The sequence below is a fragment of the Meriones unguiculatus genome, chromosome 6 (genome assembly GCF_030254825.1).
Source record: "Meriones unguiculatus strain TT.TT164.6M chromosome 6, Bangor_MerUng_6.1, whole genome shotgun sequence".
Classification (NCBI taxonomy): domain Eukaryota; kingdom Metazoa; phylum Chordata; class Mammalia; order Rodentia; family Muridae; genus Meriones; species Meriones unguiculatus.
In genome coordinates this window covers 16,238,400-16,265,457 of record NC_083354.1, presented here as the reverse complement: position 1 = coordinate 16,265,457, position 27,058 = coordinate 16,238,400, and the positions used below count along the sequence as shown (strand labels likewise).

The window sequence follows — 27,058 nt, the reverse complement described above, 5'->3', positions numbered from 1 at the left end:
ATTAGTGTTAGGCTGTGTCATGGGGTTTGCTCATTGTGTTTACTCAGATGTATAGTGAATGAAAATAGAAAGTAAAGCAGAAGGATATGAAAATGTACAGTTTTTCAAGGAAAGGAAATAATCCTTTAGATTTAGAAATGAAGCATATACAGATGCAGTGACTGTTAACTGTTAAAGAGATTAGCATAGTTAGGGGAACTGAGCACTTTGCACTGTAATTGGAAAGGTATCTTGATGGTGAAGTCCCATCCAGCAAGGCCCAAGGGTGTAAGTAAGTAAAACTGAAAACATGTTTGAAAAACTTTAAAGTGTGTGTGTGTGTGTGTGTGTGTGTGTGTCTGTCTGTCTGTCTGTCTGTCTGTAGGGGTTGGGGAGGTCTCTTAAAGAGCTTGCTCAGCAGTTAACATGTTCCTTTTGCAAAAGACTGGCCTGGCCAGCATTCAGTTCCTTACATCGACAGGAGGTTCACAGTGGCCTGTATCTCAAGCTTCCAGGCATCTGACTTCCTCTTCTGGACTTCATGGATACCTGCAGTGTGTACATACCCACACCTAAATAAATAATTTAAATAAATGAGTAGTACCTAAGAAGATACAGGTTTTAGAGATACTGTTTGCGGGTAGAGGATGGCATAGTGTTTTTCCTGATAGAGCCACTCAGGCATCAGAAGTTACTGAGCTGTGGTAAATGGAGGCTTGGCCACATCTGAAGCTGACAACAGCTCTTAGAGTTGTCCATATGGCACTGTTTTACAGACATGCAGAATACAAGGGTTAGGTATGGAGTTAAAGGGGCTTGCACAAAAATTCCAGAGGAAGTCCTGTGAGGACAGGCATTGTGTAGCTCCTTGTTCCTCAGTAAGCTGTGTTTGAAGCTTTGAGGATGAAGCCTGATTTATAGCAGAGATCAGAATGTTGTAAATGCCAGGAACATGGGACATCTGCTGAAAAAAAAGCTTCAGGCATTGAATAATCACCCAAGAGACAAGCCACGTGTGCTACAAATAGCAGGGCTATAGGAGCCACCATGTGCCAGAATAATCAGACAGTCAGCTACAGATTAGGTTTCCATCCTGCTTTGGTCCAATCTTTACTTCTTATTCTCCATTCTTCCCTTTGCAATAGACTTTTTATTCTGTGGCATGTAGCTTGTGGTTTTAATTTGAGGGAGCTCATACCTACATGGCTGCCTTGTGTCTGAGTGGCTATGGACTTTGAACTGGATTAAGACTATAGGAATTCTTGAAGTTAGACTAGATGGACTTTCCATTATGAGATAGCTGTGACACAGGGTGGAAGGAGGGACAGATGCAGAATATTAGAATTAGAATTAGAATGTAAAATGTTCCTGATAGGCTTACAAGTTTAAATACTAGTATCCCAGCTGGTAGCACTGTTTGGGGATATTATGAAACCTTAAGGAGTGGATTGCTAGGGTGTGGGCCAGACTTTGCTGCTTCTTTGCTTTAGCCTCTATTCACTCTGCCCTCTTCCCCACCGTCCTGGATTAAAGCTTCTGAAACCATGAACCGAAATAAACCTTTCTTCACTTAAGTTGTTCTATCATTTTGTCATTTGTGGTGAAAAAGTAATACATTGTTCTTAGTGATTGTCCCTCACTAAACTACACAGTGTCCTGCTAGCTAAATAAGTCTTTAAATGTTACTTTTCATATGCTTCTTTTCTAAAGTTTGCAGTCATTTCTTGTTTGGCATACTGTGTAAAGGCTTTCATTTGGTTTATAAGATCTACAAGTAGTGTAACCTCCACACAGTTGGTTCAGCTCTATTTTGATCTTCTCCAGTATTTAGCATCTGCTTCACTCTAACAAGCATTCCTGGTGGCCTTGTGTGTTGTGGTCCTGCTTTTGTCCTTCATTTCTCATGATGGATATATTTGTTAGAGTCTTCCTCTCTGTTTCCACACCCTGCTATTCACATCTTAATACCTGTGGAAGTAGCATTTCCAGTTATTTGTACTATGAAACAGTTCTTTCCACTCTAATCCATATTACCCCCTTTTTTTTAATCTCATATTGTTTGGTGAGTTCTGAATGATTGAATACTTAATCACTTAATTTTTTTCTGCTTCCTATGTTGTGTTGAATCTGGTAACAGCATCATTTGTACCATTTTATTTTATTTTATTTTTGGTGGTTTTTTTTTTTGTGTTTTTGTGTTTTTTTTTTTTTTTTTTTTTTTGAGATGGTTTCTCTGTGTAGTCCTGGCTGTTGTGGAACCGTCTCTCTGTAGACCAGACTAGCCTCGAGCTCAGAGATCTGCCCATCTCCACCTCCTGAGTGCTAAATTAAAGGTGCGTGTCACCATGGCCAGCACCTTTTTATTTTTCATCTAGTGGTAGATACTAGTGACTATCTTTTATATACTATATTCTCATAGACGCTTAGTTTTCCCTATGTGCTAATGTTTGTGTATTTGATGTATTTAATTTTGTCATTTCCTCCCCAAACAGGTTATTAAACTGATGGTGCATTTTACATGGCAAAGGATTTATAGCATCTCGTTTTTTTTAGATTAGTGAAACTGAAGTAACTTTTTAAGGATTTTAGTTCTATGAATGCCATTTCTTTTACTGTCTGGGTTATAAAACAATGTATACCCTATGTTAAATGTTTAATGGTACAAATCAGGAAGCAGAGAAGTTAGGCGGAAGTTGGACCAAAGGGTGTTATCAACCCTGAGAACAATTGAACCACTCTTTAAAATTACAGAGTGAATGGTACTAGAGAAGTGGCTCAGCAGTTAATACCTGTTGCTCTTGAGGACCCAAGCTTGGTTCCCAGAACCTACACTGAGTGACTCACAACTCTACTAGCTGTAGACTGCCTCTTTTAGGTTCCATGAGTACCACATAGCCATGGCATGTATGCACAAAACACACAAATTTTGTTAAAGGTGGGCATGGTGGCACACACCTTTCATCCCGGCACTTGGGACTTAGAGATAGGTGGATCTCAATTCTAACCAGCCTGGTCTACATAGAGAGTTCCAGGTCAGCCAGAGCCCATAGTAAGACCCTAGAAGAGCCTGGTTAAAAAATCTTTTTGAAATTACTGAGCAAATGCCTAAATCAAGTGTCGGTAACCTTTCATACAAGTATACAACAGAATGTAGTTAGGGGATGGTTATTCTGTGTCCCAGGCTACTTCCCAAGAGATAAACTTGGTTGGTATTTTAGAGTTACATTACTGCTGAGTTGGAGGATTTGGTCCTTGCATAGGGTTTGGTCTGCTTAGACTACAAGATACAAAACTGAGGCAGCTTGCTGAATCATGATGTACTGACTGTTTCTCTCATCTCTGTTGCTCTGACAGAGCAGCTTAATGGGAGAAACTTTGCATTTTGGTTCTTGGTTTGGGAGGGTACATACAGACTATCATGGAAGGCATAGTGGCTGAAACAGCTGGGTTCTAGTGGGAGGTGCTTGTAGCAGCTGTTTTGTTAAATGGTACAAATCAGGAGGCAGAGAAGTTAGGCAGAAGTTGGACCAAAGCATACCCATCACCTGCTCACCCAGCAACCTTTTTTCCAGTTAGACTGTACCTCCTACAAGTTGTATCACTTCCCTAGGCAGCACCACCAGCTGAGGTTCAAGTGTTCAAATACATGAGCCCACGGGAGACATTTCATATTGGCCAAAGTCTGAAGATGGCATAGGAAATCTGAGTGATTGCAGATGAGAACAGAGTTATATTTATCTGCAGAGTGAAGAGTGAATGATCAAAATAGGGAAAGAATGCTGAGTTACTAAAGTGTTTAATTCACAAAATTGGCCACCTATGCTTGCAAACCTTATTTGTCTGACATAGAACTTGGTTTTTTGTTTTGTTTGTCTGATACTTTTGTTTTAAAAGACTTGTAAGTGGGTGGAGAGTGGCTCAGCAGCTAAGAGAACGTATGTTCCTTGCAGAGGAAGCAGATTGCATGCCCAGCATCCACACAGCAGCGCAGCTCCCCGGGTCCAGTTCTGGCAGATCCAGCGGCTTATTTTTCCATAGGCACAGGCACTCATTGTGCACATACGTGGAGGCCGAACACTTGTGCACGTAAAATCACATTTAACAGTTATTTTAAAAAGCAAACTTTTTCATCTATAATGTTCTTCTATTCTGCTTGGTTTGTTAGAGCAGAATTTCTCAAATTACTGTACTGTTACCGTACTTGAGAACTTCCTGACAAATGTTGAAGCGTCTCCCTAGATTTACTTGAATGTAAGCTTGGTGGGTAAGTAGCAGTCGTTGTATTTAGTTCTCCAGATGATTCAGCATCTCAGACTTAAGTGTGTGAAACAGTAGAAGTTTTAGCTGTGAAAAAATGCTAACCCAAGTAGAGCAAAGCTGTATTCCCTGTTATTCTTAAGTACCTGGGGTGAACTTAATAATTTCTTTATTTTAATTTTCATGGTATTTGAATATAATTCTACTTTATCTTCATTTGTACTGTGTATGTTCAGGTCAAATTGGCAATTAAAAGGCAGACACATCCTCTAAAAAGGGTCTAGTTTGGGAGATTGGGAGCTATACTATCCCTAGTTATACTTTCAGGGGCTTTAGGTGGTTCTAACAGTGAAGATGAGAGAAAAAGTCCCTCTGTGCTTCCCGCAGGCAGAAGAAAAAAGTACCTGTTTTAAAATATGTTCAAAGTTATCTGCTCTCTTTAACAAGGCCTGCCCTCAAAGAAAACTGTTTTACCATAGCCAATCAAGTGGATTTTTACCAAAGCCATTTTAAAATAACCTGGAGGAAAGAAAATACTCATCTTCAGCCTTGTCTAGTTTTTGACACAAGAGAAGAGAAATCAGTTGAGACTCTGAAAGACTACAAATTTATCAAAGGAGTAGAGAATGTTCACTTCCTTTACACTTCACCACCGTATGTGTAGAGCTGTTGTGTCATCACAGAGGATCTTGTCTGAAGGAACTGCCTGCCTTATACCCTGTTTAAGGAATCTCAAAGGAAGCCTAAAATTAACAGGGGAGACAAAAACAAGGATGACAACAACAACAGAATATTAGCCTGTCACACTGTAGAGTAACAAATTGCAGCCAAATAATGTTAAGATTACAGAAATTCTCTGCCCCTGTTCCGTATCATTGCTTGTTCTTCAGCAGGATGTAAGACACACTGAAAGGCCAAAACAAACAAGCAAAATCTGAAGAAGCAAACTAAGCATAGAAGTCAGGTATTCCAGATTGACTTGAGTGATTAGAATGGTTCTTTAACTGTGAGTAGTATTGTGAATGCTCTGAAGGGTACAACATTCAGGAACAGGTAGATAAGGATAGAGATAGAAAAAGCCAAAGGAAGAGACAGAAATAAAGAACCCTTAGGGCCAGAGATATAGCTAGTTCAGTAGTAGTGCACTTAGCTGACAAGTGTCCCTCGGGCCCTGGTTTCAGCTTCCAGTAACATGGAAAACTACTGAATACTATAATTAACAATGGCTTACTGGTAGAGTGGATATGACTAAGGCAAGAATCATGGGATATGAAAATATCCCAAGACATTTCCAAATTGATGGCTACAAAAGAAGTTACAGTTATAAAAGGTGTAATGTGTATTAGAATATCAAGAAGAAAGAAATTCTTTTTTTTTTTTATTTTTTTTAAGAAATTCTTGACATGATAATGTCTTGAAATTTTTCCAAAGTTAATGACTAGATACCAAACACAGATCCTAGAAGCCCAGAAAAAAAAGAGAATAATCTTAAAACATTAACATCTTATTTTATTCTAATTACAAATAATCATAGGTAGAAAATCTTAATTCAAAGGTGAAAATCCTGTGGGAAAAAAAAAAGTGTATCAAAGAGATGGCTCAGAAGGTAGAGGCATACGCTGTGAAGACCTCAGGGGACCTTGGAGGTCAGTCCCTGGGACATGGGAGAAGGAGAGGACCAAGTCCCTGGGACATGGGAGAAGGAGAGGACTGACTTCCAGAAGTTGCCCTCTGACCTGCACACATACTGTGTCATGGCACGTGTTCCCACATACATATGAAATAAATACGTATAATAAAACGAAGAAGTAACTATTAAGAGAATTTGCTACTGAAATACTTGGCTTGCAAGGAGTGTGAAATAGTACAGCAGAGAGAATAATAATGAAATAAGTTAAACATAAAGGAGGAACAGGATAAAATAGAAGAAGGAATAAGTATCTTTATTTTTCTTAAGTTGATGTGGCTTTTAAGAATTTGTCCAAAATAATAGCAGCAACAATATTATGACTAGTTCTTAGATAAACCAATATTTACCTCATGACTAAATAAATAACAGTAGTGCTTCAGTAAACGGTACAGAGGGCTTGGGATTGATGCCTGTGAGGGAGTACAATGGTGCCGAATGTAGACTTGCACTAGTTTAACTATATTACGAACTGTAGGGCCACACGACTAAAGGAGACGGAATAGAATGAAAGGTAGCTGATGCCCACTGCAGTTTGAATAAAAAAATGTCCTTTAAAGAGTCATGTTATGGGTTTTGTCTACAGCCAGAGGTATTATTGAAAGGTAATAGAATATTTAAAAGCTGTAACCTACTTGGGAGATGTGAGATCATTGGAGGCTTGCAACTGAAGTGGCCATTGGTACCTCAAGATGGTCTTCAGAATGAACCTTTTCTCTTATTAAGCTGATTACTCTAGGTATTTTGTTACAGTGATGGAAAGCCTACTAATACAATGCACCAAAAGAGTGTAGAAAATTGAGTCGGGTTAGGTAGATAGCTCAGGTGATAAAAGTGCTTGCTTTACACACCTGAGGATTGTGTTCAATCCCCAGAACTCATGAAAAAAAAAAAAAAAAGCCAGATATAGTAGTACAAGCTTATATTCCCATCATTGAGGAAGAGGTAGAAACATTCAGATCCCTAAGTTTGCCTCACCTATTTGGCAAGTCCCAGGCCATTCAGAAATCCTGTCTTGAAAAACAAGGATGGGACTGGAGCAGTGATTCGGGGATTGAGAGTACTGTTGCTCTTCTATAGGCAGCTCACATGGTAACTCCAGTTCCAGGGTATCCAACACCCTTTTCTGGCCCTTGTGGTCACCTGACACACATGTACTGCTCCGGCATACATGCAGGCAAACACTCAAGACACATAATTCTGAAGACCACTACCACCTGAGGTGTCCCCTGGCTTCCATATGCTCTTTCACATACAGACATGTGCACATACAAGAAAGTAGAAAAGTGTGCAGAAGAGCTGTAGCTCAGCTCAGTGGTTGAGTAGTCTGTAAAGATCAGATTTTCATCCCAACATCATAAAAATAGGTTAAGACAGAAATAAAGTGAAAGACAAAAAAGGGGGGGGGGGAACCAAAGACAACAAAGTAAAAAGAGTTAGAAATATGGCATTGACTAGTCCCAGTTTGCTGATGGCTTTAATTGTTAAACACAGCAATAAAAGACAGATTGTTGAGCTGGAGAGATGGCTCAGTGGGAAAGAGCACTGGCTGCTTTTGTTTGTTTTGTTTTTTTCAAGACAGGGTTTCTCTTTGTAGCCCTGGCTGTCCTGGAACATGCTCTGTAGACCAGGCTGACCTAGAACTCACAGACATACTGGCTGCTTTTTCAGAGGGCCGAGGTTTGGTTCCCAGCAACCACTGGTGGCTCACAACCATCTCTAATTCCTGTTCCAGGGGATCTGAAGTACTTTCTGACCTCTGTGGATACCAGACATACATAGGGTACACAGACATGCATACAGGCAAAACACCTATGCATATAAAATAAAAAATTTAAAAGACAGATTGTTAGACTAGATCTAAAATGGAGACCCTGCCGCATGTTGTCTACAAGAATATCATTTACAGCCCTTACCACTCTGCCATTTAGTAACCAGCTGACTGTGACATACTTCATGTTTGTGTTGTCACTGAGTAGAAAACCTTTGTGACACAAGTTGCAAGCAGATGCTAAGGTGATAAAGTTATAAAAACAGTACAAGGAAAGTTTGCCTTTTTAAAAAAAACCCAGTTTTTTGTATGAACCACTTAATTTCATCTTATTTTTTCAAGTGATTGTTGAACACTTTGGTGACTTTTTTTATATGATAACTGTATGAGTTACTATTGAATTTACTTTTGAGCAAACAATGAAATGATTTTTAGTGTGGTTACACATTCATCTGATTTTAGAAGACTTTGATTAAAACTGTTTTATGTCATCTATTGTGTTTACATGTGCATTCATGTATCCATGCAGTGACACAGGTGTGGGGTCCAGAAAACAACTTTCAGGAGTTCTTTCCTTCCATTACAGGGTGGCAGGGACAGAGTTTACCTTGGCAGCAAGAGTTTTACCTACTAAACCATCTCACAGGCCCATATTTTGATTTTTGTTTGTTTGTTTGGGGGTTTACAAGACAGGGTTTCTCTGTGTAGCCCTGGCTGTCCTGGACTCACTTTGTAGACCAGACTGGCCTTGAACTAACAGATATCTGCCTGCCTCAGCCTCCCTGAGTGCTGGGATTACAGGCATGGGTCACCGCACACAGCTGACGCTTTGAATTTTTAAGCAGTTGAAAAGTATTTTATGTTGACTGAGTTGCATAACAATTAGAAGTAAAAAGGTTACCCATTTATAATTCTAGAGTATCAAAGATAGTAGATTTGTGTAAGAAATTTTTGTCTAACACCTTGCTGTGACTTAATTATAATAGATTTCTAAACTCATGAGTCTAGATTTCTAGACTCATGAAGTTCGCTTGGCTCCGTTCTTTTTCTTTACAGTGTTTTATTCTCATAAGTACTTGTACTTCAGATAGCTACAAAGACTTGTAGGATCAGTATTGTACTTCAGATACACTACAGAGCTCTCCTAGGGGGTTGTTTGTTTTAGGGTTTCGTTTGGTTTTGTTTTGTTTGGGGGTGTTTCAAGACAGGGTTTCTCTGTGTAGCCTTGGCTGTCTTGGACATGCTTTGGAGACTAGGCTGGCCTCGAACTCATAGAGATCTGCCTACCTCTGCCTTCCAAGTCTGGTATTAAAGTTATACACAACCACCTCCTGGCTTGCTACAAAGCTTTTTAATTCTTTCTATAAAAAGAAAAAAGCAAAATGTCAAAATACTACCTTGAATTTTACTGTCACTAATCACACATTTATGTGGTTCTTCTGTGGGGCACATCATTTCCAAACAATTCTGCCTTTATACTCATGGATACTGTATGTCAACTGTCAGATTTTTTTCTTCAGCATGTTTTGAACCAGTAAGATAATTATATTCCTCTAAATTAATTTGCTCATTAAGCTGGACAGAAAATTTTTGCTAAGAACAAAATAGACTTTTGTTTTAAAAAGTGTTAAAATAAAAACTCGGGATTACAAAGAGGCAGCAAACCTTATAATATATTCAAGAATGAAATGCTAGATTTTCATACCCAAGTAGCCTAATCTTTTGAAGTTGTTTACTTTTTCATTATGTACCTTGTAGGGTTATAGTACAAATTGAGATATTTCATATAGACACATACTGTAAAATCAGACATATGGTAAGTACTTGGCAAGTTGTCGCTGCTTTTTTTAACCCCAGTAAAATTTGAAAAAACAAAGATTAGCATACCATCTGTACATAAGGAATGTTATTATTTCTGGTTTTTATTAGACTATTAAGCATAGTGGTAAGAGGGCCTGTGGTGATATGTGAAGGGAGCATTTCTAGTACTGCTAAACCAACCAGTGTTCTTTGTGTTGTGGGAGGTTGGTTCCAAAGCCCTGGTAGATGCTCAGTTCTCTTATATAGCACAGTATTCGCATTTAACCTACACATGCCATCCCATATGCTTAAGTCATCTTTAGTTGGTTATGCCGAATTTCTAATACAGTATGAATGCTATGTGCATATTTGTTAACCTATATTAGGAAATAATAACAAGAAAAAAAGCCTATCTGTTCATTATAGAGACATTATTATTTTTTAACATTTGTGGTTAGTTGAATACATGCATGTGTATTCCACATGTGGATCCCATGGATATGGAAGCCTCACTTGAAGTGCAGAGATTATAAGAAGGGAGACCAAGGGGCAGGAGTGAGGTGAGGTCAGTGGATGAACTCCAAATGTTACACCTGCTTGTTTTATGTTTAGAATCTGGTAAGTAGATAGCTGCATTTTTTTTTTTTTTTTTTTGGAAATAAGGTTGTTTCAAGGCTTAATTGGATTATTTTAAAAAGATGAGACTGATATTAAAAAATAGTAAAATAATTGATAATGTGCTGAAGAGAAGGCATAAGTCAACAGGCAGGTATTTGGAGGAAAGGGTTGTGATAGGTCAATTGCTTGCTTGTTGTGGTCCCCATATATAAGGCTACCCAATCCTAACCTGCTGAAGAGCGGAGTTTAAAGGATATTTTGGGGTCATTCTTTCTTTCTTTTTGGGGGATGGGATCTCACTGTGTAGCCATGGCTGGCTAACTCATTCTATAGTTCAGGCTGGCCTTGAACTCATAGAGCTTGAGTATTGGGATTAAAGGCATGCACCACTGTGCCTGGCTCATTTGTGAATTCTTGACTCTATGAAGAGATATAAAATGTGAATTCTGTACATTTTCATTTTTTGATAGAAATGTCTTAAGTATTCTGAATGTTCATATATTCCCTAAAATGTAGTACTTTCTTAATAGTTTGGAGTTATTTTTAAAGTAAGCTGAAACATGTGGTACCTCATTATGAACAGTATAGAGGCTGCTTGAACAGCCTGGATGAAGATGGGAAGCTGAAACCAAGGGGAGATGAGGACAGTAATAATCCAGCTTTATAGAAAACTGTCTTGGGATGTTAGCAGTGCTCTGTGGTTTTGTTTCTTGAATCCATAGTTGGGTTGCATGTGTTTAATCTTTGCAAGAACTTAAAAAAAAATCAAATGAACTCTAGAGTGATTGTGGAAGGTTAAAAATTGTTATAGTTTGAACCTATCTATTCATTTTAGATCATAATTGTTCATTACTTAAGTTCCAAATATAAACTGTTAAAATCAAAACATTTATTGATACAGATCTTGTTGTACAAGATGTGTATTCACATTCCTTTTTTCTTTCATTTAAGAATTGTATTTACATTATACAAATACATGCTAAAAGAGGTATTATGAATGAGCAAGAGGGTGAGTTAAAATAGCGTTAGTGAAATTGTTTGATTATTTACAGGAGGAAGCGAATAAATTCAGAGCTTTGACACAGCAGACTTCCAGATGCATAGATTCTTAAGTGAAAACAAAACTCAGAGTAGATTAGCAAATATCTATAATATAACACAAGTAAATAGATGAATTAAAGATTCTCTCTATTAAAAGTGGTAGAAGATATCTCAAACAAAAACTAGATTTTACTATTTAAAATGAAAACCAAATAGCTGGTAGTTTTTCACTTAAACCTAATTCTAATTAAAAAAAAAAGGAAAGAATAAAATTTAGAAAGTTACGTAGCTATTCAAATGTTTAGTGTATACCAGTTTATGAATACATTCTTTGGGTGGAATATTAATGGGGTAAAAATGTAAAATAGTTACACAGTTTCACACACAAAACTAAGCATACACACATGCACAGTGTGTGTGTTTCTGGTAATGTTTGGAGGGTTGATGTCTGATTTTTCAAAATCACTCTTTTTATGTATTTTTGACCCTTTTGAAATTAGTGATTTACTTTAAAATGTTTATTTTAAAATTGCTTACAGAATCAATTACTGTGAAATTTCTTTGTGTTTTGACTTTCTAGTGTATATTCTTTTTTTTTTTTTTTTTCAATGCAGTTTATTCAGAAACCTTGAACAATCCTCGGACCCTGGGGAAAGCCAGCCCACAGCTTAAATAGCCTCTGGGTAGCCAACCCAGGCGTGCCACGTGGGCAATGCAGATAGGTCCACATACATGGAAGCAAGCCAGATCCTCAGCCTTAGCCAAATGTGGAATTATTCGTGACAGAGAGCACTCACCATCGGGAAGATGGAAGGCGGAAACCAGCTCCATCTTTAAGGCATAGCATTCCGCAGCTCTCTACAGTTCCCCCTTTTTGTTTTAGATGCATCAGGCAAGAGTAGAGGTCTGATCTCTGATATTAGAAATAAATTGGGACTTTGTACCGATGTTCGTTTAGGTGTCATCCACCCAAAGAGCATCAGACCCGTCCGATACCTTTTTCTCAGAGGCCGGACCTGGGGCATCAACCCACATGCAACCAGACATGCTCTTCTCTGGGTCCAAAGCGGCTGACCCTGAGTGCAGTGCTTAGCCTCGCATCCTGAGTGTAACATTTTAGCTTTTGATGGTATCCAACCATGCTTGGGGAGAATGTCCTGCTTCAGTGGCTGTAAAGGCCTGAATGATCAAGGCTGCATCACACTGTTGTGAGACTCTAATCTTGCATATATACCACAGGTAAACCAAGGAGACCAACACCAGAAGGCCTGCTAACGCTCCCATGCCCGCCCATTCCTTCAGATGATTCATGGCTGCAGCAATCCATGATGATAATCCTGTGGCTAGTCCTGTGGCTAGTCCTGCGTCCACTCTGGTAGAATTTACTGTGACAATGGCCACTCTCAGCTGCTCCATCGTAGTATCGAATTCTCCAGTCCAATTACCTAAAATATAGCTCGACAATTGTTTAGACAGATTTGCAGCACAGGAAAAATTCTCATGTTCTTCTTTATTCCCCCGTTTACAGTTTTCCACCGAGGGTAGCTCAAGTCACTTTACACAAGTTTTCACGAGAAGGCCTTCAGCATCCCTTTCACTGTGACCCATGGTATGTTAGCTGTGTTAAGTTCAGCTACACCACACACTGACATGACTACCTTACTTCTGAAGGGAACCCGTGCTTGCAGTTAGGAAGCAACTTGATGTACCTGTTTTCCTAGAACTCTGTCCCCTCTTCTGCCATTTATTTTCCTTGACTTGAGTAGCTTCCTTTTTCCCCTCTGTGCTGAATGATAGCACAGGACTATAACCAGAGGCCACCCAGTTTGACTGCATGCTTTGCAGTGTTTTTCAGCCTGTTTGACTTCATACTTGCAGTGGAGCATTTGCCACAGATTTTATGTCTGATATTTGTAGATGGTATGTGTCTTTCTTTGTAGATGTTGTAGCATTTGCCACAGGTTTTATGTCTGGTATTTGTAGATGGTATGTGTCTTTCTTTGTAGATGTTGAGCCTCATAGGTAACAGCTATATGCTATTCATCGCTGTGTCTCCACTGTATTATGTTAGCAAATATTTACGGTTTTATAATGATTTGTCCCAGTTACTGAAGGATGTTTTAGTCCATTTTTACTTTTACACGTTTGTTTGATAGCTAATGTGTCATCTTTTTGTAAAAAATTAATTTTTCCATTCTGAAAAGCCTATTGATTTAAAAAATTAAAATACTGAAGAATTTGTTTTCATCATAGTACATTTTTATTACTTTAATTTGTATACACTACACTTTGTTCATTTGTTTTTTTTTAATAACTTATTTTTATTTTATGTGCATTATATGTGTAAGGGTATCAGATCTTGGAGTTAGAGCCAGTTGTGAGCTGCCATGTGGGTGCTGGGAATTGAACCCTAGTCCTTTGGAAGAGCAACCAGTGTTTTTAACCGCTGAGCCATCTCTCCAGCCCTTGTTCATTTGTTTAGTTTAGAATTATGTTATATAATATATTCTTCCTTAATATTTTAAAAGTCATTCAATAGCCTTAGGTAAATAAATATCTGATATTGGAAGTACCTTTTTCATAATGAGACTAAACCAGGAAACTACATTTTCAAAGGTACCTGCTTTCATAAATCTTGTGTCTTTCCAAAAATTATGATTTATTTTTATATGTATGTGGGAAGGGTGATATGTGTGCATGAATGCAAGTGCCCACACAGGTCAGAAGTGTGAGGTCCTCCTGGAGCTATGGTTATAGGCAGCTGTAAGCCCCTTGCATGCTGGGAATCGAACCAAGGTCCTCAGGAAGAGCAGTGTGTGCTCTTAAGCACTGAGCCAGCTCTCAGCCCAAATCTTGTGTCTAGGTAAAAGTTTACACACAGAGATATTTAGATATATACATGCACATTAAGATCATTTCAGTATTAGGACAGAATCAAATTTAGTAAGTATAAACAGTAACCGCACAAACCCAAATGTGCTGATAAATTCTCTGAGGAAAAATAAAGCAGTAGAACAGGGATTGCATATGTCAGAAATGGGACTACAGCTGTAAACAGATTGCTTGGTCAGGGAGACTTCATCAAAGTAATTTAATTTAGAGTGGAAGAGCAACAGTATTGAACAAAGAGAATGCTTATTTTTAAATTACTATCAAGGTTTTATTATATAGTAATAAAAGGATCCTGTTTAAGGTGTAATAATTTGAGAATAATGTAATGCTAAATGGGAAAATATAGAATTGATTCTGTTCTAATATTGACATGATCTTAATATACATGTATATGTCCAAATATTTGTGTATAAGTAGAAGATAATACACCAAAAGTTACAGAAAATGTTCTTGGTTTAAGGTTGTTTTTTTTTTTTTGTACATTTTTATTTTTTCAATTTTCTTAATGAGATATATAAAAACTATTTTATGAAATACCTAAAATTAATTTTAATACATACTCACTTTAGGTCCTGCCTTAATGGAGTAATGGATATTGAACTTACTTTCTCTAGAATTAGTTGTAAAGCTGAATTTAAAAATATGTATTAATAACATTTATTATTAAATAATAAAGCATAATCCCAGCACTTAGGGGAAGCAGAGGCAAGCAAGCAGATCACTGTGAGTTTGAGGCCAACCTAGTCTACAAAATGAGGCCAGAACAGCCAAGGCTACATAGAGAAACCCTCTCTGAGAAAAAAAAATAATAAAAAGCACAGCGAAAGGAACTCTTAACCGGTGTGCTTTCCTTGACTATCTATTCTGTAGTTCAGACCAGACCATTCTTACGTATCAGTCTAAGATGGAATAAACCATTATTGGAGTGCATAACTGCTAAAGATATTGGAGATATTGAGAAGTCTGAGGTGCCATTTTAAAGGTATCCCTCACTCTACCTAAGTACTGAATGTCGCATGTACAGGGCGAGTTCCAGAAAGTACCTGCTGGGACCTGTAGTTAAAGAGGCCACATGGTGTTGAGAAACAAATTTTCCACAAGCTAGATAGAGTAGATCTTGCTAAGCACTGTCGGCATTCGTAGAGACTGTGTAAATTCTATAGCTTAGGACTAGTTTTACTCTACAAATATATAAATATAAATATAGCTGTTCTAGACTAAATGGTGGCAAATGTCAGATAGAAAGTTTAGCTTCTCATAAGTTAACTTCATGCCAGACAAAATACACTTTGAAAGAAGTCCAAACTTGAACAACAGAACACCCTCAGTGTCTAGCTATGTGAGGGCTTTTGCAGACAGAAACAGTGAAGTTTGATACCTGTTCATGTTAAGGCTCTTCAATAATTAACAATACAATAGATTTTCCTTAACAAAAGTTTCAAAAAGGGTGGGGGAGCTGGCTCTCAGGGTAGCAGAGCCAAGTGAATCTCTCTGAGTTTGAGGCCAGCCGGGTCTACAGAACAAGTTCCAGGATAGCCACACTATACAGAGAAACCTTTCCTCCAAAACAAAGAAAAGTCATCAAGAATTGGTGGTAAGGGTCTTTATCTTCTGAGCCTTCTTTTTGGCCCCAATGTAATTTTTTTTATTTGTTTTTCTTTATATTTTGAGTTTGGAGCAGAGTATTGCTTTGTAGCCCAGACTAATGTGGAAATTAAGACCCTCCTTGCTCAGCCTCCCAAGTAATGGGATTGCATTATATACAGCCACACCCAGACTGATTCCTTACGAATTAAATATGAACTGTATATTTCAGAAAACCAGTGTGATTTAAGCTTCCTGTGAATGAGCGTAGTTAATATGTACCTAAAGAAGGAGGGGCTCAGGAAATAGCTGTGTCACATTCAAGACTGCAGAACTACAGCATCTGTAGAGCTTGGTGTTTACATACAGTTAAATAACCTAGAAAAACTGTATACAAGACATTTGTTGTAGAACAGGAAAGAATGGGCTGTTGTGTTAAAAGCAAAGTGAAATAACCCTACTTTTTACCATTGATCTATAGTCAGTTATAAGCTAATAAAAAGAAAACCTTCAAAATATACAGGAAAATATTCATAGGATACAAATTCCTAGATGAAAGAGACAAATGCATATTTCAGAACAGAATAACTATTCCATTTGCTAATATTAAATTTCTAATTAAATTTTCTATTTTGAGGAACTTAGATTGACTCACATACAGTTTTAAGAAATGGAAAAATCCTCCATCTGGACTTTGCCCAGTTTGCTCCAGAGGTCACATCTTACAGCACTTCAGTTAGGTGTCAAAACCAAGATGTTTTTTGTTGGTAGGGTCGGGACAGTCTGCATTATCCATAAGTTCCAGTGGTGCCTCCTACAACCATACATGCTGTATCCTTACCCTTAGCTCCTTAACGCTCAGTGATTACTGTTCTGTCCTTCTTTTCTAAAAGTTCTGCCATTTCAAGAACACAGACCAAATTTTATAGTAATCTTTTGGGACTAGCCTTTTTCACTTGGCATAATCCTCTGATTATTTGTCTGTTGTTCATTTTATCAACAAGTTATTCCTCTTCATTGCTGAATACTATAACATGATCTACCTGCAGCATAGTTTGTGTAGCAATTTCCCTGTGGTAATTCCTGGTTGATTTTAGTTTGAGCTCTTAAAAGCTAGTCACTACGGGCATTCTTTTTCAGGTTTTTATGTAAATGCAGTCTACAGTTCTCTTGGATAACTGCCCAAGAATAAAGGAAGATTCCTGTTCAGTTGTATTTTTTAAAGAGATTGCAAAACATTTCCACCAACAGTGTCTGAGTGATCCTGTTTTGTTGTTGCTGTTCCTTTTCTATTTTTGGAGTTGACATTCTTTTAATTTTGTTGTTCTCATAGGTGTGTGCAGTGCTCTGTCTTGTGGCTTCATTGTATATTTATCTAATGGCTTAATAGTTGTATAGTATCCTTTTCATGTGTTCTTCATTGTATGTATGTGTGTATATATTTACATTTACTTTTGAATGTTTTCTTATTGGCTTGTTCACTTTTTAATTGATAAGTTTTATATATGTTCTAAGTATGTGCTTATATATTTATATATTCTAAGTCTTAATCTAAATATAATCTAGATATTAATATGGAATATTTTTCTCACTCTGAAGCTTGTCTTCTGTAAACCTATTTTTTAGGTCATATTTTTAGAGCAGTTTTAGGTTTGTAGCAATGTTTCATGGAGCACAGAGATTACCTGCATTCTCACTGTTGCCCAGCACATATAGCTGCCTCTGTTGTCAGCATCCTATGCCAGTGATACTTTGATACGTTTATCTCCACAGTGCATATTCACTTGGGCTTCACTCCTGATACTATCTCTATGTTATTCGTGAGGACATGTACCCATGATTGTCTCACTGCCCTAAACTTCCTCTGTGCCCTGCCTGTATATCTCTAGTTTCTCCCCAAACTTTGGCACTCACTGATCTTTTTGCTGTTTTCATGAGGCTGCCTTTTCAGCCTGTTGGTGGGTAAGATCAAACAGTATGTGCTCTTTCCACATTGGCTTACTTCATTTACTGATGTGCATTTAGTTATGTTCCTCAGGTCTTTTTGTGGCTCCAAAGCTCATTTCTTTCAGTGCTGAAGAATAATACTCCGTTGATGAATTATTTCCCCATGGTTTATTTATCTATTCACCATCAGAATGACATTTTTATTGCTTTTAATTTTGGGCTATTATGAATCAAGCTGCTATAAACACATGTGTGTTGAGTTTTGTGTAAACACATGTTTTCACTTCTTTTGGATAAATGCCAAGGAGTACAATTGCTGGAACATATGCTAAGAATATGCTTCATTTTGTAAGAAACTTTTCTTTGAAGAGGCTCTCCCAGCTTATGTTCTCACCGGCAGTAAAAATGTGTTCTATGTCATTACAGTATTTGATGGTGCTAGGCTTCTGGACTTTGGACATTCTAATAGATGATGCAGAGCAGTATTTTATTGTGTTTCAATGTTCATTTCTCTAAAGCTGTGTATACATGGAACATCTATGCACCTGCTTGTTTGCCATCTGTGTATTTTCTTTGCTAAGGTTTGCATGTAGTTCTTGTTTCTTTCTTTTTCCCTCCCCCCCCCCAGAAAGATTTTCTGTGTGTGTAGCCCTGACTGTGCTGAACTTGCTTGTAGATCAGGCTGGCTTCAAACTCAGAAATCCACTTGCCTTTGCTTCCTGAGTGCTAGGATTAAAGGCATGTGCCACTACACCTGGTGTTAGGTTTTCCTATTTTTAATGTTGAGTTACAAGCTTACAGCTTTTGGCGGGGGGAATTAAGATCAGGTTTTAACAGTGCATTTAATAGTCTTCGTCAGGTTCATCTTCTACGTATTATATCACCTAGTTTATCTTTTGTCTTTTCATTCTCTTGACAGTTTATTTCATAGAACACATTTTTAATTTTAATAAAGTACGACTCATCATTTTTTTTCTTTTCATAGATTATGCCTTTGATTTTACATCTGAAAAGTCACACCACACTCCACATATTGAGCTTATATTGAGTATAAGCTCAATATGAACACACGGGCTTATAAAGATGTTCTGCTTTGCTAGCAGCTGCAAAATATTTTTCATTTACATTTACTTCTGTAATCTATTTGATTTCGTTTTTGTTGGGAGTCCAATGCTTGTCTACTTACCCTTTTCTGCATGTGGCTGTCCAGCTGCTCCATTGCCATTTAAACACTTTTTCATTGTACTGCTTTTGTTCTTTTTTTGAAAATCAGTGAACATGCTTGGTGCAGTTTACTAGTGCACTCGTCTAGACCCATTCCTTTTTTAATAGCTTTGGAAAGCTATTAATTAGTTGATTTACAGAGACCTCAGGGGGAAAAAAATGGAGGTAAGGCAAGTTTCTTTTCTTTCTGGCAGTGTTTGTATCTTGGTTTTTGGTTTGTTAATTTGACCCTACTTTCAAAAAAACTACTGCTGCACAAATACTGGTGAGCTTGGCCTTAAGTAGCAAAGTCATGAATTCTTGCTTGTCATCCCTTGTTTTATTACCCAACTTATTCATACAGAAGCAGGCACGGGGAATGTGTCCGCAGTCATGTATAACTGAATATGTTGTTACTGTTTTGAATAAACCGATGTGCTGATTCTCTTGAAAGTAAGGAACTTAACCGTCATATGTCTTTGCATTCTGATGTTCTTCCTTTCTGTGCACTTGGATTCTCCTCTTTGCCAGTCTTTATTCATTTCTTTTAACATTCATACTTATTTTTTATTTGTGTATATGTCCACCATGTGTCCCCACGGATGCTCAAAAAAGATGTCAGATCCTCTGAAGCTGGAATTAGAGACATTTGTAAGTTGCCCAGTGTGGATGCTGGGAACGGAACCAGGTCCTTTAGAATAGCAGCAACACTCGTAACAGCTGAGCCATTTCTGCAGCACTTCCTTTAACATTTCTTGCAAAGCAGAACTACTGTCCACAAACCTCCTCAGGTTTTGGTAAGAAGAGAAGATATTCCACCTTCAGTTTTGAAGGGTGATTTTTTTAGTTTTAATGTTTGGAGGGGTTTTTCCTTTCACTACTTTAGATATCCTTTACTCTGAACTTGATTCTGTGATATCTCATTGTATTGAATATAATTCTCAACTCAGTTCCTGTGTAGGTAAAGTATGTTTTCTTCCCTGTGCCCCCTCTTTCTCTCTTTGACCACTGAAGTCTGAGAATACTGTGGTTGTATTTGTGAGGAGAGTTGCAGGTATCTGTTCATTTAGAGATTTTTTTTTCCTTTTTACTAGTGAGTGTTCTTCCTGGATCTTCGATTTGGTATCAGACTTTAATTTGGGAGGGTTTCATTGTCATTTTATTTATTTATTTATTTACTTACTTATTTTGAGGCAGGGTTTCTCTGTGTAGGCTTGGCTGTCGAGGACTCATTTTGTAGACCAGGCTGGGCTCAAACTCAAACAGATGTGCCTGACTCTGCCTCCATGAGTGCTGGGATGACGGGCATGTGCCACCTTGCCCAGCTGCATCATTTTGATTTTTAAAGATACCTCCTTTTCCCCACCCTTTTAGATTTAAGCAAATGTTACCTTTTGGTTGTTATTTTGTTTTGTTTTTTTATTTGTTTCACAGTTCTTCATATTTTGATTTTGTCAATTTGTTGTTTTGGCTTTTTTCTGCTTTTCAACTTTGGTGGTTTTTTTTTTTTTTTTTTTTTTGTCTGTTTGGTTTTATTTTGTTTTTGTTTGTTTGAGATACTCTGAGCTCAGATTCATTCTTCAAATTTCTTTGGTCTATAAGTAAGCCTGTTGAAGTGGAAATACTTGGTTTGTGTTGTAGCGCTTTTGCTCTCTAGATTTTCTTCATCTCTTTTGTTTACATTGTCCTTATAGAGATACACTACAGCATCTTAATCATTGCCGTCTGATTTTCAGATTCTCATTTAGCCTCCTGTCCTGTTAGTTTGATTCTGATGCTTGCCCTGGTCTTGAAACAAGATTTTTGCCACTTCTTCTACTGTACTCGGCAGAAGGAACTGCTGTAGGTAGGTCTTTGGCACTGCAGTAGTAGATGTGAGGGAAGAAAAACCATTGTGGAATCCTGTAAGTTAATCTTTCAATGAGCCCATCCTGTTGGACTGTACATTTCATTTTTTTTTTCTTGTTCCTTTCCTGTTACACACATTCTCTTCAGTGAGACAGACTAGCTCAAGTAGTCCAGAGTTAGAATTCTCCCTTTTGTCAGGTTCATTCAGCTCAGATAATGTTCCAGTGGGTTAACTAGTTTTTCTTGAAGGTAGAACTAGTTAAAAAGCAACCAGTCTTTGGCATCTTTCAAAATAGTCCTTTTCCCCCTCCTCCTACCTGAGTCACAAGGGGAATTCTTCTAGTCTAGTATTCACTAAGGAAACTTTGTTGAACCCTGAAAGGTAACTCAGGAAGTGTAGCTAGCCTCCCATTACAAAGCTCTCAGCCTTTCCACTCTGAGCCTGCAACAATCCATTGGTTGCACTTAAAATTCTGGATCTAACAGAGGTTTGTGCTGGTGATTCTCTGTCAGTCAGTGAAGTTCAAGGGGATTAGATCTGCCCTGTGATTTTACCCTGACAGATCTCTAAGAGGAGTTCTGTTTATTTTTCAGTATTTTCTTTCTTGGAGGACTAAGTGGTGACTTTGTAGTTTTTATATGCTGAACCAGAAACTTGAAGTCTTTTGTTTTGTTTTTAATCCTCTTAACAGAGTCCTTTATCAGTTTTTTCTTAAAAAAAATTTATTGCAATTTATTCACTTTGTATCCCAGCTGTATCCTCCTCCCTCATCCTCTCCCAATCCTGCCTTCCCTCCCTCTTCTCCTCTTTGTTTGTTGACTTAATTGACCCTCTAGTAGGAATTTCAGTCCTTTTTTTTTCCAGAAAATATTTTTGTGTACATAACTTATTTGCTGTGATTAGTTTTTGTGCTTTTTCTATAAGGCTCACGGTATTCTTAAGCTTGCCCAGTCTGAAGAGTGGTAGCTTTACAGACTGATGAGGTTTTTAATCCTCATTTACATTTGTTTTCATAAGTGGTTTTTTGTTTGTTTGTTTTCTGGGGCATAAGAAAATAAAGTGGCTGGGCAGGGTGGTGCATGCCTATAATTCCAGCACTTTGGAAGACAGAGGCAGGCAGACTGCTGCGAATTCAAGGCTAGCCTGGTGTACAAAGCAAGTACAGGACAGTCAAGGCTACCCAGAGAAACCCTGGCTTGAAAAACCAAATAAATAAATAGGAAAGTAAAGTGGTTATGTGAGGTAAATTTTTAGTTTGTCTTATATTTTATAGCCATTTTATTTGATGTAGGTGTGATATGGATAGTGTAGCTTTGTAGATAGGTCATTATCTTCTGTTACTGAAATATTATAAAAGTTATACTCAATCTTAATATACTTTTTTCGTATTAAAAGATAACATATGGCATTTAATAAGAATTTATTACATACTTGCAATATGACTTATATAAATCATGTTTAATTTGCATGAAAAATTCTAAAGAATTGTGTGCCTCAGAAGGAAATAAATGCTTCATGTAAGTAAAATACACATAGCTAGTTAAAGATCTCAGATTGGTGTTCTGCAGGAACACTGAAACAGATTGTTGGGGGTATGGAGTTTATTAAAAGTTAATGATGCCATGGATGGATAATCACATAGGACCCCAAAGGCTCAAATGGGAGTCTCATATCTTTTCAAGATGAGGTGGTTTCATAGCACAAGCCTGGATCCAGGCTTTCTTGATTCCCGTGCTGAATTCTGGGAAGGGGTTGGGAGCAGGATGTGTGGGCAGAAGTACTCCATTTAATGTAAACTCACTTCCCCAGGTGAGAGACCCTGGCCCTTGGCAGTCTGTTAGCTAGAGATTCACAGACAGTGTCTCAGAAGAAGCCTGTCCTATCTGTCAGAGGGTGGGCTGCTGCAGATGTTGTGGCCTGAGCAACAGCTGGATTCTAATATTACATTCTTTTTGTTTTTGTTTTAGCTATAAATTTACAGCTTACATTTTAATCTTTCCATATACATACATATATATGTATAATTGCATGTGTTTGACATATTACAAGGTACAACTTTTTAAATTTCAGACACTATGTATTATATTTTTGCAAGACTAACATGGGTAGAACAGGTATTTTGAAAGCAATTTATTGCTCATAATATATGCTAAAATAAAATTTTAATATAAAACTAAATAAATAAAGCTATTTATTTGTAAGCCACTTATATTCCTGTTTGGTTATTACAATGTATTCACTTTGTATTCCAACTGCAGCTCCCTCCCTCCTCTCCATTCTTAAATAGCTGCAGAATCAGAATCCTTTTTTTCAAAGGCTATGGTTTTGTTTCTTTTCTTTTTTTTCTTTGTTGTTGTTGTCCTAGGTAGGATTACTGTTTCTCTGATGAAACACCATGACCAAAAGCAACTGGATATTACAAATAAAGCTAATGAACATAGTTGAGCAAATGTCTTTGTTGAATGGTGGAGCATCTTTTAGGAGTGGGAAAGCTGGATCTTGAGGTAGCAAGCACTATTATTCCCAATTTTCTAAGAAAGCTACCAGATTGATTTCCAAAGTGGTTTTACAAGTTTGCATTCCCACCAGCAATGGAGGAGGGTTCCCCTTTCTCCACAACCTCTCCAGCATGTGTTGTCACTTGAGTTTTTTATCTTAGCCATTCTGATGGGTGTGAGGTGAAATCTCAGCGTCGTTTTGATTTGCATTTCCCAGATGGCTAAGGACATTGAGCATTTCTTTAAGTGTTTCTCTGCCATTCGATATTGCTGTTGAGAGTTCTCTTTTTAGCTGTGTACTGCATTTTTTAATTGGATTACTTGCTTTGTTGGTGTTTAACTTCTTCAGTTCTTTATATATTCTAGATATTAGCCCTTTGTCAGATGTAGGGTTAGTAAAGATCTTTTCCCAGTCTGAAGGCTGTCATTTTGTTCTGATGACAGTGTCCTTTGCTTTACAGAAGCGTTTCAGTTTCATGAGGTCCCATTTATTGTTGATCTTAGAGCCTATGCTGTTGGTGTTCTGTTCAGGAAATTGTCTCCTGTACCAATGAGTTGCAGGCTCTTCCCCACTTTTTCTTCTAACAGGTTTAGTGTGTCTGGCTTTATGTTGAGGTCTTTTATCTACCTGGACTTTAATTTTATGCAGGGTGATAGATATGGATATATTTGCATTTTTTATATATGGCATCCAGGTAGACCAACACCATTTGTTGAAGATGCTGTCATTTTTCCATTGTATAGTTTTTGGTTTCTTTGTTAAAAATCAGGTGTCCGTAAGTTTAATTCTGGGTCTTTCATTCTATTCCAGTGATCCACCAGTCTGTTTCTATGGTAGTACTGTGCAGTTTTTATTACTGTTACTCAATAGTACAGCTTAAGATTAGAGGTGGAGATACCTTCAGAAGATCTTTTATTGTACAGGATTGTTTTAGCTATTCTGGGTTTTTTACTTTTCCATATAAAGTTGAAAATTGTTCTTTCAAGGTCTGTAAAGAATTGTGTTGGTATTTTGATGGGAATTGCATTTACTCTGTAGATTGCTTTTGGTAGCATAGCCATTTTTATTATGTTAATCCTACTGATCCATGAGCATGGGAGATCTTTCCATCTTCTGATATCTTCTTCAGTTTCTTTCTTCAGAGACTTGAAGTTCTTGTCATACAGGTCATTGACTTGCTTAGTTAGAGTTACACCAAGATACTTTATGTTTTTGTGGCTGTTATGAAGGGCATTTCTTCTGTAATTTCTTTCTCAGCCTGTGTGTATTTTGTATACAGGAGGGCTATTGATTTTTCTTTTTTTTTTTTAAGTTAATTTTTTATCCAGCCACCTTGCTGAAGGTGTTTATCAGCTGTAGGAGTTCCCTGATAGAAGTTTTGGGGTCACTCATGTATACTATCATATCATTTGCAAATAGTGATACTTTGGTTTCTTCCTTTCAAATTTGTATCCCCTTGATCTCCTTTAGTTGTCTTATTGCTATAGCTAGGACTTCAAGTGCTATGTTGAAGAGATACGAAGAAAGTGGATAGCCTTGCCTTGTCTTTGATTTCATGGAATTGATTTAAGTTTCTTGCCATTTAGTTTAATGTTGGTTATAGGCTTGCTGTATATTGCCTTTACTCTGGTTAGGTATGTACCTTGTATCCCTGATCTCTCCAAGTCTTTAAACATGAATGGGTGTTAGATTTTGTCAAATGCTTTTTTGTCATTGGAAGAGATGATCATGTAGGTTTTTTTCTTTCAATTTGTTTAAATGGTAGATTACATTGATGGATTTCCATACATTGAACCACCCCTGAATGCCTGGGATGAATCCTACTGGGTCATAGTGGCTGATATCTTTCATGTGTTCTTGGATTCGGTTTAAGAGTATTTTATTGAGTATTTTTGCATCAATGTTCTTAAGGGAAGTTCTAAAATTCTCTTTGTTGGTTCTTTGTGAGGTTTAGGTATCAAGGAAACTAGACTCATAGAATGAGTTTGGTAATGTTCCTTCAGTTTCTATTTTGTGAAATAGTTTGAAGAAATTGGTATTAGTTCTTTAAAGGTCTAGTAGAATTCTGCGCTAAAACCATCTGGCTTGGGCTTTTTTTGGATGGCAGACTTTTGATGACTGCTTCTATTTTCTTAGAGGATATAGGACTATTTAGTTTATTTACCTGATCTTGATTCAGATTTGGTAAGTAGAATCTATCAAGAAAATTGTCTATTTTATTTAGCTTCAAATTTTGTAGCATATAGTCTTTTGAAGCACGACCTAATGATTGTTTGGATTTCTTCAATGTCTGTCATTATGTCCCCCTTTTCATTTCTGATTTTGTTGATTTGGATAGTGTCTCCTCTCCTTGGGTGTATCTGCTTCTTCCCCCCCCCCATAGGGCTTTCACGTGTACCATTAAGTTGCTTGTATGAGATGTTTCAAATTTCATTATGAAGGCACTTGGTGTTATGAACTTTCCTCTTACCACTGCTTTCATGTGTCCCATAAGTTTGAGTATATTGTGCTTTCATTTTTATTGAATTCTAGGAAGTCTTTAATTTCTTTCTTTAATTCTTCCCTGACATAACTGTCTTTGAGTAGAGAGTTGGGGATGTGTTGGCTTTTTGCTATTTCCATTGCTGTTGAGGTCCAGCTTTAGTTCTATGGTGGTCTGTTAGGATACAAGGGATTATTTAAGTATTCTTGTATCTGTTGAGGCTTGCTTTGTGGCCTACTGTATGGTCTATTTTGGAGAAGGTTCTGTGAAGTGCTGAGAAGAAGGTAAATTCCTCTGTGTTTAGGTGAAACATTCTGTAGATGTCTGTTAGGTCCATTTCATTCCTTACATCTGTTAGAGTCATTGTTTCTCTGTTTAGTTTCTATTTGGTTGACCTGTCCTTTGGTTAGAGTGAGATGTTGAAGTCTCCCATGATTAATATGTGGGTATCTGTCTGTTTAAGCTTTATTAATGTTTTTTTTTTTACAAATGTGGGTGTCCTTGTATTTAGGGTGTATATATTCAGAATTGAGATGTCTTCTTGGTGGAATTTTCCTTTGATGAGTATAAAGTGTTCTTTCTCATCTCTTTTGATTAATATGAGTTGAAAGCATATTTTATTAGATATTAGAATGGGTACTCCTGATTGTTTCTTTGGTCCGTTTGCTTGGAAAACCTTCTTCCAGCCCTTTACTCTCAGGTGATATCTATCTTTATGGCTGAGATATGTTTCTTCTATGCAGCAGAATGTTGGGTCCTATTTACACACCCATTCTGTTAGTCTGTTTTGTTTTTTTTTTTAATTGGAGAGTTGAGTTCATTGATGTTTAGAGAGATTAATGACCAATGGCTGTTAGTTCCTTTTATTTTGATGTTGGTTGTGGTAGTGTGTTTGTGTGTTTGTCTACTTTTAGTTGACTCCAGTGAAGTTATTTATTTCCTTTGTTTTCCTGGGTGTAGTTAACCTTCTTGGGTTGTATTTTCCTCCTAGTATCTTCTGAAGGGCTGGATTTGTGGTATGTACTGTTTAAATTTTTGTCGTGGAATATCTTGTTTTCTCCATCTATGGTGTTGAAAGTTTTGCTGAGTATTGTAGTCTGGGCTGATATTTGTGTTCTCTTAGGGTCTGCATGCCATCTGTCCAGGCCCTTCCAGCTTTCATAGTCTCTGTTGAGAAGTCAGGTATGATCTTGGTGGATTTACCATTATATGTTACTTGCAGCTTTTAGTATTTTTTTCTTTGTTCTCTATATTTAGTGTTTTGATTATTATGTGGCAGAAGGATTTTTTTTTGTCTCATCTGTTAGGTGTTCTATCGACCTTTTGTATGCTTATAGGCATATTTTTTGGCCTTAGAGAAGGGAATCTTTTTTTACTCTATTCCTCTATTCTTAGGTTTTGTCTGTCCATGGTGTCCTTGATTTCTTGGATGTTTTGTATTAGGAATTT

General features: G+C 37.4%; 1 protein-coding gene across 3 annotated transcripts in view; it reads left to right on the top strand.

Annotated features, from left to right (window-relative positions):
• Rfx7 (regulatory factor X7) overlaps positions 1-27,058 on the top strand; it is a 92,332-nt gene that overhangs the window by 11,842 nt on the left and 53,432 nt on the right. The gene's annotated exons all lie outside the window — the stretch shown is intronic.